This window comes from Bombina bombina, chromosome 9 (assembly GCF_027579735.1).
Source record: "Bombina bombina isolate aBomBom1 chromosome 9, aBomBom1.pri, whole genome shotgun sequence".
NCBI lineage: Eukaryota > Metazoa > Chordata > Amphibia > Anura > Bombinatoridae > Bombina > Bombina bombina.
The window spans coordinates 236026118-236039770 of NC_069507.1; the positions used below are offsets into that span (position 1 = coordinate 236026118).

The window sequence follows — 13653 nt, forward strand, 5'->3', positions numbered from 1 at the left end:
CCCTGAATTAGCTCTGTAAACTGAGACATTTGTCCTGAAGAAGAAGCAGCATGAGGGACAGTGGGGCGAGGCTCCCAAACCATGGAAATATCGCAAGGACCATCACAGAAAATGCAGGATGGTTAAAAGCTTTTTAAATAATTCTAATTTTGACTGTCCAGTATATAAACATGTTAAAATGTTTTGTTTTTTTTCATGCAAAAAACAAAAACAGTTTATAATAGATGTATCTTTGCACACAACTGATCCATATGGACCAATTGCTCAGTGGCTGATAAATATCCTCTAATAGCTGCAATAAGAACACAAGTATGTTAAACTGACATGAAACCCTACATTTTCATTTTGTGATTTACTTAGACAACTTTACAACTGACTTGTATTATCTAATTCGTTTAATTATCTTTGTACGCTCTGTTGAAGGAGCAGAAATGCACTACTGGGAGCCATCTGAACACAATGGGTGAGCCAATTACACAAGCATTTTTGTGTGCAGCCACCAGCTAGTTCCCAGCAGTGCATTGCTGCTCCTGAGTCTACCTACTTATGCTAATATGCTTTTCAACAAAGAAACTTAGATAATAAAGTAAAGTGGAAAGTTGATTAAAATGACATGTTCATTCTGAATCACAAAAGAAAACTTTTGGGTTTCATGTCCCTTTAACATCAAAAACTGTTTACCTTGTTATATAGGGAGGTTCACCGATATCCAAGATAGATGCAGAAGAACCAATGTCTATAAGTAAACATTTCTTCTTTATTACTGATATGTGAATGCAGTCACTAGTTACAATATATAAACGACTTTGCAAATGAATAATGTAAAAGCATTTATTTATTTTTATATGTGTGCACTGAGGACCTTTAAAATAAAATGAAATATTCAGATCTACTTTTGACTGAACTTTTTGTTGCTAACACCTTTTATTTAATACATTTACAGCTAATAGTTATTTTATATAGTTTGGTTCAAATGAAAAATCTTATTACAGTCTTAGAGGTGATAGTAGTCTGAAAGGCATAAGTTGCTGCATTTTTAGAATTGTCCGGCTTGTGCAGACCAAATGAGGCTCGCAAGACTCACATCATGGCAAACATTAGCCAGACAGGAGTAGAAGAAACCACAGGCAGACGTTTTACTTTATGCTAAACCCTATAGTTCACTGGTTCAGATAGAGCATGGCATTTTAAACAACTGTCTAAGTTACTTCTATTATCTATTTTTTTTTTAAAGCAGGGATTTATGCTTTCTGGGGCACTATGTGGCAGCTGTTTTGCAAGAATGTTATCTATTTGCCAGAGCACTATATGGCAGCACTATTTCCTGCCATGTAGTGCTTCTGACTCCTACTACCTAGGTATCCCTTCAACACAGAATATCATGGGAACAAAGCAATTTTGATAATAGAAATAATTTGTAATGTTTTTTAAAATTGTATTATCTGGCTGAATCACAAAAGAATGTTGTTGGGTTTCATATCCCTTTGGAATATATCCATAATATTTGTGTTTTGTTACCTTTATTTAAAGCTTTAATCAACTTACTGGCATTAATTTACTGTTATCCTGGCACACACATATTATACACTAATATATCTGTCTGAGCCACCTTCTGAACATATTTGCATTCATGTAGCACTGAACAGGTTAACCACTCCAGCACACAGTCACCTTGCGCTGAAGACGGTGCGCTCTGACGTCACTCCGCATACCTGCGCTGATTTGCTGCTGTGGTTGCAGGGCCTGACGGCACGGCCGCCATGTTTGTTGATGTGTCAGTCAGGGCTGCCGGAGAAATAGATCCTATGTGACTGGAAAGGCGATTTACGGGGTCGTTGCGGAGAGTTCGCTTGGTGGATAGGAGTTTGGGCGACAGTAAGAACAGGATTCGGGCTGTAACAAAGGTACATTTTTTTTTATTATTTGCTCTGAGTGTCAATTTAGTAAACTGCGGCAGACTCAGAGACGTCTGTTATGAGGCAGAAGCACAGTAGGTGAGAGCTAATAGTCGTATGTGGGATACATGGGGACATTATATGAAAGAGATGCACGCACAGTATGTGTGTGAGAGACACACAGGGCATAGTAGGTGAAACACGTAATATGTGAGAGACGGGTGACTGGCACAGTAGGTGTAAAAGAAAGGCACCCACACACACACAGGGGCACAGTAAGTGTGTGAGAGAGATAGAAACAGGGGCACAGTAAGTGTGTGAGAGAGATAGAAACAGGGGCACAGTAAGCGTGTGTGAGAGAGATAGAAACAGGGGCACAGTAAGCGTGTGTGAGAGAGATAGAAACAGGGGCACAGTAAGTGTGTGTGAGAGAGATAGAAACAGGGGCACAGTAAGCGTGTGTGAGAGAGATAGAAACAGGGGCACAGTAAGCGTGTGTGAGAGAGATAGAAACAGGGGCACAGTAAGTGTGTGTGTGAGAGAGATAGAAACAGGGGCACAGTAAGTGTGTGTGTGTGAGAGAGATAGAAACAGGGGCACAGTAAGTGTGTGTGTGTGTGAGAGAGACAGAAACAGGGGCACAGTAAGTGTGTGTGTGTGAGAGAGAGATAGAAACAGGGGCACAGTAAGTGTGTGTGTGAGAGAGATAGAAACAGGGGCACAGTAAGTGTGTGTGTGAGAGAGATAGAAACAGGGGCACAGTAAGTGTGTGTGTGAGAGAGATAGAAACAGGGGCACAGTAAGTGTGTGTGTGTGAGAGAGATAGAAACAGGGGCACAGTAAGTGTGTGTGTGTGTGAGAGAGACAGAAACAGGGGCACAGTAAGCGTGTGTGTGTGAGAGAGATAGAAACAGGGGCACAGTAAGTGTGTGAGAGAGATAGAAACAGGGGCACAGTAAGTGTGTGTGAGAGAGATAGAAACAGGGGCACAGTAAGTGTGTGTGTGTGTGTGAGAGAGATAGAAACAGGGGCACAGTAAGTGTGTGTGTGTGTGAGAGAGATAGAAACAGGGGCACAGTAAGCGTGTGTGTGTGAGAGAGACAGAAACAGGGGCACAGTAAGTGTGTGTGTGTGAGAGAGACAGAAACAGGGACACAGTAAGTGTGTGTGTGAGAGAGACAGAAACAGGGACACAGTAAGTGTGTGTGAGAGAGATAGAAACAGGGGCACAGTAAGTGTGTGTGAGAGAGATAGAAACAGGGGCACAGTAAGTGTGTGTGTGAGAGAGATAGAAACAGGGGCACAGTAAGTGTGTGTGTGAGAGAGAGATAGAAACAGGGACACAGTAAGTGTGTGTGTGTGTGTGAGAGAGAGACAGAAACAGGGGCACAGTAAGTGTGTGTGAGAGAGAGACAGAAACAGGGGCACAGTAAGTGTGTGTGTGAGAGAGACAGAAACAGGGGCGCACAGTAAGTGTGTGTGTGATAGAGATAGAAACAGGGGCACAGTAAGTGTGTGAGAGAGATAGAAACAGGGGCACAGTAAGTGTGTGAGAGAGACAGAAACAGGGGCACAGTAAGTGTGTGTGTGAGAGAGATAGAAACAGGGGCACAGTAAGTGTGTGTGTGTGAGAGAGATAGAAACAGGGGCACAGTAAGTGTGTGTGTGTGAGAGAGATAGAAACAGGGGCATAGTAAGTGTGTGTGAGGGAGATAGAAACAGGGGCACAGTAAGTGTGTGTGTGAGAGAGACAGAAACAGGGGCACAGTAAGTGTGTGTGTGAGAGAGACAGAAACAGGGGCACAGTAAGTGTGTGTGTGAGAGAGATAGAAACAGGGGCACAGTAAGTGTGTGTGTGAGAGAGATAGAAACAGGGGCACAGTAAGTGTGAGAGAGATAGAAACAGGGGCACAGTAAGTGTGAGAGAGATAGAAACAGGGGCACAGTAAGTGTGAGAGAGACAGAAACAGGGGCACAGTAAGTGTGAGAGAGACAGAAACAGGGGCACAGTAAGTGTGTGTGTGAGAGAGACAGAAACAGGGGCACAGTAAGTGTGTGTGTGAGAGAGACAGAAACAGGGGCACAGTAAGTGTGTGTGTGAGAGAGATAGAAACAGGGGCACAGTAAGTGTGTGTGTGAGAGAGATAGAAACAGGGGCACAGTAAGTGTGAGAGAGATAGAAACAGGGGCACAGTAAGTGTGAGAGAGATAGAAACAGGGGCACAGTAAGTGTGAGAGAGATAGAAACAGGGGCACAGTAAGTGTGAGAGAGATAGAAACAGGGGCACAGTAAGTGTGAGAGAGATAGAAACAGGGGCACAGTAAGTGTGAGAGAGACAGAAACAGGGGCACAGTAAGTGTGTGTGTGAGAGAGACAGAAACAGGGGCACAGTAAGTGTGTGTGTGAGAGAGACAGAAACAGGGGCACAGTAAGTGTGTGTGTGAGAGAGACAGAAACAGGGGCACAGTAAGTGTGTGTGTGAGAGAGACAGAAACAGGGGCACAGTAAGTGTGTGTGTGAGAGAGACAGAAACAGGGGCACAGTAAGTGTGTGTGTGAGAGAGACAGAAACAGGGGCACAGTAAGTGTGTGTGTGTGTGTGTGTGAGAGAGAGACAGAAACAGGGACACAGTAAGTGAGAAAACAAGACACCAGGGCATAGTAAGAGAAAGAGACACATAGGACATATAAGGTGAAAGAAACACAAATGTAATATGTGAAAGACAGCTGACTGGCACAATAAGTGAGAGAGACACACACACTGGGGCACAGTAGGTGAGAGAGACAGACACAGTTTGACACAGTAGGTGAGAGAGAGAAGCGGGGGGGGGGGCACAAGTTCTTGGTATAGTGGTGTTGACAATTACAGGTACATTAGTGGTGTAGTGGCATTTCACTTGGCAGGTGCGCTGGATTGCGACTTTGGCCTTGGACTGGTGTGCTGGATTGCGACTTTGGCCTTGGACCGGTGCGGCGGATTGCGACCTTTTGGCTTGGGCAGGTGCGGCGGATTGCAACCTTTTGGCTTGGGCAGGTGCGGCGGATTGCGACCTTTTGGCTTGGGCAGGTGCGGCGGATTGCGACCTTTTGGCTTGGGCAGGTGCGGCGGATTGCGACCTTTTGGCTTGGGCAGGTGCGGCGGATTGCGACTTTGTGGTGTTTGCTTGTGCAGGTACATTATACGAAACACTGAAAATGTAAAAAGGAAGTGCTTCTGTTTCAGATTGTCAGCAACATTACTAAGCAGTGTCATTCATGCCAAGAACATTAATAAAATCTCTACATCTAGAAAGCACAGATTCATGTTACTAGTTGTGACATTGACTGAATTTATGGTGTGACGTCAACAATTATTTTATCTATATGCTTCATGATACTATCAAGAAGTTCTAACTGGATACAATTTCGATTTCCCCATTTTTTTTTTTTTATTTTAAATATGACCTTTATTGACACAAAATCACAAAGTATGGGAAATTATACAACATTCCAATACCGTCAAGAAGGAACATCCAGAACACATTGTGTACACTGGAATCACAATCCCCTTTCACATGTAATATAATACATAATGTAGAATAAGAAATTAGCGCTACTGAATAGGAAGGGAAAGTCCTCGTGCAAGCTGTTAAAAGTGGACGTCCTTATTCCCTTTGGCGCTTGAGTATGATGTCCAAGGACAAGTCTAAGCTCAAAGTTTTTCCCCTTTTTTTTTTTTTTTTGTCATAATGGTATCTTTCCTGTTTCTTTTATCCTTCTTCCTCAATCGTATTATTGTTATCAAACATGAAGCAGGTAAACATATGTAAACAGTTGGGGCTAACATGCCCTCTTGCTTTAGTTACAAAATGTGCTATAAACATTAACAATATGTGCTGATTACTTTTACTGTTACCTTCAGTAATCTTCTATACTCAACATCAATTATGGTTTGTTCACTTCCAAAACTGGAGTAGAGTAACCATACTTCTTAGGGGGGATAGACTGAAGGATAGGGAAAAAGAAAGAGGAGAGAAGAAAAAAATAAAAAGAAGGGGGAGGGCTGACTCGTATCAGATGTGTGTGTTGTTTATTTGTAAGGGGAGTGGTCCTGGGAACGTATCATCTGCGATGCTTGATGCTTAAAGGGACATGAAACCCTAAAATTTTCTTTCATGATTCAGATAGAGAATACAATTTTCAACAACTTTATAATTTGCTTCTATTATCTAACCTGTTTTATTCTTTTGGTATAATTTGTTGAAGGAGCAGCAATGCACTAATTGTTTCTAACTGAACACATGCGTGAGCCAATCACAATCAGTATATATATGCAGCCACCAATCAACAGCTAGAACCTAGGTTCTCTGCTGCCCCGGAGCTTGCCTAGATAAACCTTACAGCAAAGGATAACAAGAGAAGGAAGTAAATTAAATAATAGAAGTAAATTGGAAAGTTGTTTAAAATTGTATTATCTATCGGAATCATGAACGAAAATGTTTGGGTTTTTAAGTCCTTTCAAGGTTTTGTACTTAATTGAGTTTGTGTGAGTTTGCTGTATATATATATATATATATATGCAAGATACTTTCCTATGTCCCCACTTGGGGATAGCACTGGCCATATCCTAGCCTTTTACTTTCAATAAAAGAGAAGAAAGAAAGAGTTGTAGAAAATTATCATTAGCCGTGCATAAGGTTATTTTGAGGGGATTTCCCTTGTTGTATCAACCTATACTTATTCCCAGAAGTTGATAATATCTCCATCTATGTTTAAGCCATTTGGTTTACGTGTCCTGAGTGTAAAAATCCAATAGGCCTCCTTTCTAAAGAGGGCATGTACCCTGTTGCCACCCCTAGGTTTTTTCATTACCAGATCAATAATCATCCACAAGAATAATTGCGGCTCTAATATAGCCAAATGCATCCAGGAGAACGTTCTTATGTCACCCCCATGTTCAAATATAAAGTGGTTTGAGACTCCTGTTGTAGCCCTGTTTTTATCTATATCATATAGATGTTCCTTTATCCTAACTCTTGTCTCTCTGGAAGTGCACCCTATATACTGCTTTTCACAAGCTGTGCATGTCACCATGTAGATAGCATAATCTGATCTACAATTCGTGCAATAGCCACAGTTATAGACCTTATGGGTATTGGAAGATTGAAAGATCTTACTTGTTTGTGTAAGGTCACATGCTACACAGCTGTGGGTACCACACCTATAATGCCCTTTACATGTGAGCCAACTACTGCCCTTTTTGGGTTTTCTCAAGACGCTAGGGGACACCATGTTGCCAATGGTAACATTCCTTTTAATATACCTATACTGACATCCCCCTTCAATTACTGTTTTCAGACTATTATCTGCTTTCAAAATTGATAAGTTCTTCCTGATAATATTACAGATACTGTTATATTGTTATATTGATTGGTATATGTGGTCACGAATGTGACCCCTCCAGTCTGACTCCTATGGTTAGCACTTTTCTGCCTTCCCTTACGTTTGTTTTTTGTGTCCTTGGGTTTAAGTAGTTCCTCCATAGATGAACCTCTAACATCATCATATGCTCTCATGATGCTGTCTTCTGGATAGCCTCTAACTCTGTTTGTTAATTAGGGCTCTACTCTCTTTTTGAAAGGTATCTTCATAAGAACAATTACGTCTAATCCTTATCATTTCCCCTTTAGACACCCCATAGTGCATATGTTTGGGGTGACAGCTCTTCGCATGTAAGAGGGAATTTACAGATATAGGTTTGGTATACAGTGAGGTGGATATACAACCAGTGCATAGGTCTCCCTCAAGTGTTACATCAAGATAGTCAATCTTATTCTGTTCAAAATAAGAGGTAAATTCCAGACCCACTCGATTGTTATTTAGGTAGGCCACAAACCGTTCACTCTCCGCTTTCGACCCAATCCACACAAACAGGAGGTCATCGATATAACGCTTGTACCCTACCAGTGACCCCCTGTGTGGATTTTCATCTGCATAGTAGTATATATATTATATGTTAAGTACTGTGCTATTTTGTCACAGGTCCACCACACTTTAAGCAAGTCAGCCTCCTTGCTACACTCCCTTCAGCACCTCCCACCTGTATTTTTGTAAAAATGTTTTAATTCTGGTAGGGGTCAAGTACCACCTAGACAGGAGTTCATTTCCTGTGTGTTTGCTGAAATTGAAGATGTTTTGTGTGCCTGGAATTTTTCCCCAATCCGTCTGTTCTATCTGCATGTTCAATTCTTGATGCCATTTATGTACGTAGGAGGGCAAAGTGTCCTTGGGTACTAATTGTTTGTAAATCTTAAATAACATGTGTCTTTCAGGGTGCTCAGACAGGCATAGACTTTCAAAGGGTGTAATTTGCCTTGTTAGATTGGGTCTTTGGCTATGTAGTTGTATGTAGTGTGCGACCTGGGCAAATGAGAACCAAGATGTGAGTCCATAAGAGCCCACCTCTGCAAGTTCGTTCTGTGGTATGAGTTTTCCGTCCCTTAATATTGAGCCGATATGCGCGGTATCTGATGTGTAGGTTTGCTGGGATATTGAGCTTATTTTTAAGTATAGGAATGTCAGGATTGTCTATAAAGGGTGTCAAAGGAGAGGGTATGGACGAGATGTGAGAGGACGTATTTACTAACTTATCCCATTGGGTAAAAAGTTCTTTAAAAAGTGGTTATTTTTTTAAGGTAGCCGGTCTACTTTTTGGTAAAATCCAGGCCCACGCTCCCACATTCTCTAGATTCAGAATATCCGAATCCAGTTGAATCCATTGTTTTTGGTTGGTCCGAGAGCACCATTCCGGTATATGTTGCAATAGTGTGGCCAATCTATACTGGATCAGGTTTGGGACACCCAGTCCACCCCTCTGTCTAGGCAGATAAAGTGTTTGTCTTGAGACACATGGTTTAACTTTGTTCCATATGAATGTTTCAATTTTGCTTTGCAGTTTCTCAAGAAAGTGGCCAGGAAGCGGTAAGGGAAGTGTTTGGAGCAGGTATAGTATGCGAGGCAGTATGTTCATTTTTAATATGTGTATTCTCCCCAGCCACAAGAAAGTCCCCCAACTCCATCCAGAAACTCTGGTAGATGATCTCTTTGAAATTAAGTACACATTAGTATGTTACAAATTTAAAACAGAATATTTTTTGCAGGTTATTAAAGCAGGGCTTGACCAATCCAGAAGGCACTGGCTCCTAGAATTTTTACCTCCTGACTTTTTGGGTTATTCTCCATGTATCTATATGCAAATACTACTATTGTCTGTCTTCTAAATATTCTTAATGGCTCTTAAATGTTTAAAATATTTGTCCACTCCTTTTTTTCAAGGTATAAAGTTGTTCAAAAGCACTGGAGTTCATAGTATAGCTTTTGTTAATACAATGAAAGCTTTTACTAAAATTGCTTCCAAAATTGTAATAAAAGTAACATGCCTGATGCACTTTTCTAAAGCTCAGCACCTGTACTTACATGCTACTATTCCTGCTCTCGGAACAACCTCTTGGCTTAACCAGTGCTGGAGATGCTGGCAGTGCACCCACTCAGTCTAAAATGTATGTAATGTGCATTTACATAGCAGCATTAGTGACTCTTATCCCATTCAGGATAATGAGATTTGCTCTATACTCTGGGTTTACACCTAGATACTGTGTACTTGATCTGTCCCTGTATCTGTAGGAGCTGGGATCCCCTATTGTGCTATATGTAGAGCATAATGCATTTACTGCATTCCTTAATCTTGATTTACTACACCATTCTCTATTTAGTTAATTGCAAGGTTAATTGGAGGACAGGGTAATCCGTTGTTTTGTTATCTGGGAAGGCCAGCGCCTCCTTTGTGGGAAAAGACTCACAGTATTTGGACCATACAGACCAATATAAGAGACTGCAGTTCCCACAGTACTCTTCTGCTACGTCTTCATTATTTATTGACAGTGCTCGACAAATCTGTTTAAAAATTAGGAGCCAGTAACAATATTTAGGAGCAAGACATATTTTTAGGAGCCAGACAGAGGTAATTGCATATAGATATATGGAGAATAACTCAAAAAGTTAGGAGCCAGGGATAAAATTCTAGGAGCCAGTAGCTCCCTGGCTCCTGGGTTTGTCGAGCCCTGATTTAAACTGTTAGCTTCTATTGGACACTGAAGAAAGTGCAAAGTTCTAGTTTCCAAAATGGTACCATCTTGTTGTAATCTATGTTTTCCTTATCTTTACTCCTCTGCAGAGAGCAATTGGGGACAGATTTACACAAGAATATAGTTAGCAAACAGCTGTAGATGTTATAGAAGTGTTAGAGTTGTGGAGTTTGGAGTCTGTGTTTTTTTTTTTTTTTGAGAAATCTAAATCCCACAATTAACAGTTAAATTACAGAAAAATGGGCCAAAATAAGTAACTCAAATTTTATTGCAAAGTTTTTTTTCTCAAAATTAAACATGTGATACTACTATTCCATAATATTCTATATCATTTTAACCCCTTAAACCAAATGGACATATGAATAACTTCACACAGTACTTTGCCCAGCGTGCTGTGTTTATGTAGTTCCTTCGTCCAACACTTTTGCTCATGCTGTGGTCATTGCTGTTAGCTTTGACTGTGAAGACTGCAGCCAGGGGCAGAAGGCTTCTGCCTTCATATGGTAAGGAAGATCTGATTATTCTTCCTGTACCATATGAAGCCAGATTGCCTATACATACAGTGACACTCTGTGGTGTGTGAGAGAAGCGAGTGGAGGAAGGGGAGGTTTCCCTTTGCTACAGAAAGAGATTTAGTAAGGGGAGAGGGATGGGTTCCCTACGCTACAGAAAAGGGATTTTGCAGGTGGAGGGGGGTCCCCATGTAAGATCGCTTGAAGGGAGGGGAGGGTGTGAGGGGATCACTACACTACCGAAATGGCCTAGATCAATACATTTTGGATGTGTGTCTGTGTTTTGGATAGGCAAATTATTAAAAAAAAAAAAAAAAAAAAAAAAAAAAAAGCTACATTTCTGTTTTAAGTGGAGTGATGGCAAAAATGCAAAAAACACTCTAGTACTTTGGACAAGTTTTTCTCTGAAATTCCCAGTACTGAAGAGGTTAATATTTTATTACTGATATTTAATAAGGATTCATAAGTTAAATTATTAAGCACCACAATAGCAGCCTATTAAACCGAACAGTGGGCAAATCTGTCCGCCTGCAATTGCCACTACTTGCAATGCTGCATCTTGCGGGGGCAAAATTTAACATTGCACAAGAGTAATGGGGGGCAAGATGTAGATTGCAGTCTACCAGTGGACCTCGAGTGAATTTTGAGGTGACCGCCTGTAAGATTCAAAAGTCTGCATAATAAGAGAAAGATTTCTCACACATCTACGGCGACAAGGCTCTTCACTCAGAATCTAGAATTCTAGATAGAATCTAAATTCTGAGTGGAGAGTCTTGCCACCGTAGATGTGTGAGAAATCTTTGTCTTATGCAGACTTTTAAAATCGGCTATGACGGTGGTATGGGCACTATACTTCAGCATGCGCGAGCTGAATTCGCTGCCTCAGCTTTGTTTACAGGACCTGCCCCCTAATCAACCTGCCAGCCGTCTTGATTGTGAGACTACTTATCATACGCAGGCGCGGTACACAGATAAGGTTGCTTGACAGGCCCAGCGTGACGTAAAGAGAGAACTCTCGCAGTAAGTAAAGACAGAGCGCGGGCTGATTTTTACAGCTGTATTATTTGTGTTAAAAATACAATTGTCAGCCAGCAGGTCCTATTTGTGGCAAAAATAATTTTTTTTCAGCCAGCAGGTCCTATTTGTGGCAAAAATACAATTTTCGACCAGCAGGTCCTATTTGTGGCAAAAATACTATTCTTTCTGTTTTTTTTTTTCAATAAATACATTATTGTAATTATTATTGTCAAGGTTTTGTGTTTTTTTTAGTTAGGTGACCACATCACTTGGAATAAAATTAGAGGTAGCCCTTGGCTTACAAAAGTCTGCCCACTCCTGCACAAGAGCAATGCACCCCTGCTCTTAGGAAACCAATTGTGTGAGACCAGGGCATGTCAATCATCTAGAATAAACAAGTGTAAGGTTATTGATTTTTTCACTTCTGAGATGGAGAGGCAAAAGAAGCAGTTATTGCTTTTTAAATGTAGTGACGGTAGGCTCACTCATGCACTTGCACCCCATAGTCTCGAGAGCTGCAAGTGCAGTTTAATAAATATAAAGAAAAAGTGTACAGATCCTATAGGGCGCGCTAGTATGTTGTTGGAGACTCCAATAAAAATAATAACAATGTGGATATAATATAGTCACCAATATATGTCACAGTCCTTGGTAAATGATAAAGGAAATGAGAGGTGGTGGGAGAAAAAGTCCACGTAAATAATCCACAGGAATAAAGGCAGCACTCTATCTTCACCGTATGATGGTCAACAACTCTGAAAACAAAACAAGGAGAGAGGCGCCGTATGTGTGAATCGATAACCAGTAAGAGGGGAGTATGAACAAGTACAGGGTACTCGCATTCTGTTGCGGCACTCCAATGTGCCAATAGAGGCAGGCTGGTTTTCACAGCAGACCAGCTAGCTGTGCAAGGCAGGATCGGGAATCCCTGGAGGAGCGAGGTCCACAGGTAGCGTAGAATGATGCACTCGGCAATGAGGGTGTATAATTAAAAATAGATTTAATACATAATAAAAACAATTTTAAAAACAACAACTCATGCTGTGTTATGCACAAACATATCATGCAACGCATTTCACAGTCCACACAGTTTCATCAGGCATGTATTCTGTTCAAAATTCAACCCTTAAATAAGGCTACGCTACCTATTCACACCCACTCCAATAAACAAACAAGCCAATCAGTATGCCCTTTGTCTAATTGGTAATTGAATTGTGGCACCTAGATAACTCATATGGTAAATATATATAATAGCTGATTATAAGAACATATGTTCCCTATAAAAAAATAAATAATCATAAATGAGAGATTCTATAAGCCTATGTAGTGCAAGCATAAATGCAAATGTATAACCAAGATATACCTATTAAAGCGGTTTAATAAAATAAGAATAAATAAACTAACTGTTTGATGAGAAAAAGGAAATATTCCCTACTATGGGAGTAGCCCATGGGCAGTGACACCAGTTTTGGTTTTGTTACCTCAGGCTCTTGTACCATGTTTGCCTCCCCTGCTTTAGAGGGTGTAAACATTGTTTTGTATTCATTAGTGATTGGCAAAACAACATCTATATTTTATAAAGGTAAGCCTTATAGCTAAGGATTAACTTCCTTTGTCTTCTAGTAATGCAAATGACAGTACAGAAGTACTATGTGTTCATACTCCCGGGATAAATATAGGCATATCTCTCTTAAATGGACAGCAAGCTAAATATTATACCTCCCATGCATTGTGTTTTTTTTTTATTATTTATTCTGTAGGACATACTTTCATTATTTATTTTCATGTCGTTTCTGTTGGGATTTTTTATTTTTATTTATTTCCATTTTTATACTGATTTCATAATCTGGTGTTGGTTTTAAAATTTCATATACACGTTCAGCTGATTATTTATTGTGTAATCTTATTGGTTGTAAATGAAGGTATGTATAATGTTGCCAAAAAATATCTGATTAACTTTCACATAAATGCTTGTTTTAAAGTGAATGTAAATTTTGATGCTAAAATGCCCGGTTTTTAAAAATTCGATTTAAAACAGGGGCACTTTAATTCATCAAAATTTACATTTCACTCGTGTTGTGAAAAAATACTTACCTTTTAATCTTC

At 40.4% G+C, this 13653-nt stretch overlaps 1 protein-coding gene across 1 annotated transcript in view; it reads left to right on the forward strand.

The window, feature by feature from the left end:
• Positions 1-1748: 1748 nt before the first annotated feature.
• The window catches only part of CCDC186 (coiled-coil domain containing 186), a gene marked incomplete in the record, with an annotated part of 217930 nt that continues 206025 nt past the window's right edge, over positions 1749-13653 (forward strand). Inside the window, 1 exon segment of the mRNA XM_053692695.1 lies at positions 1749-1904.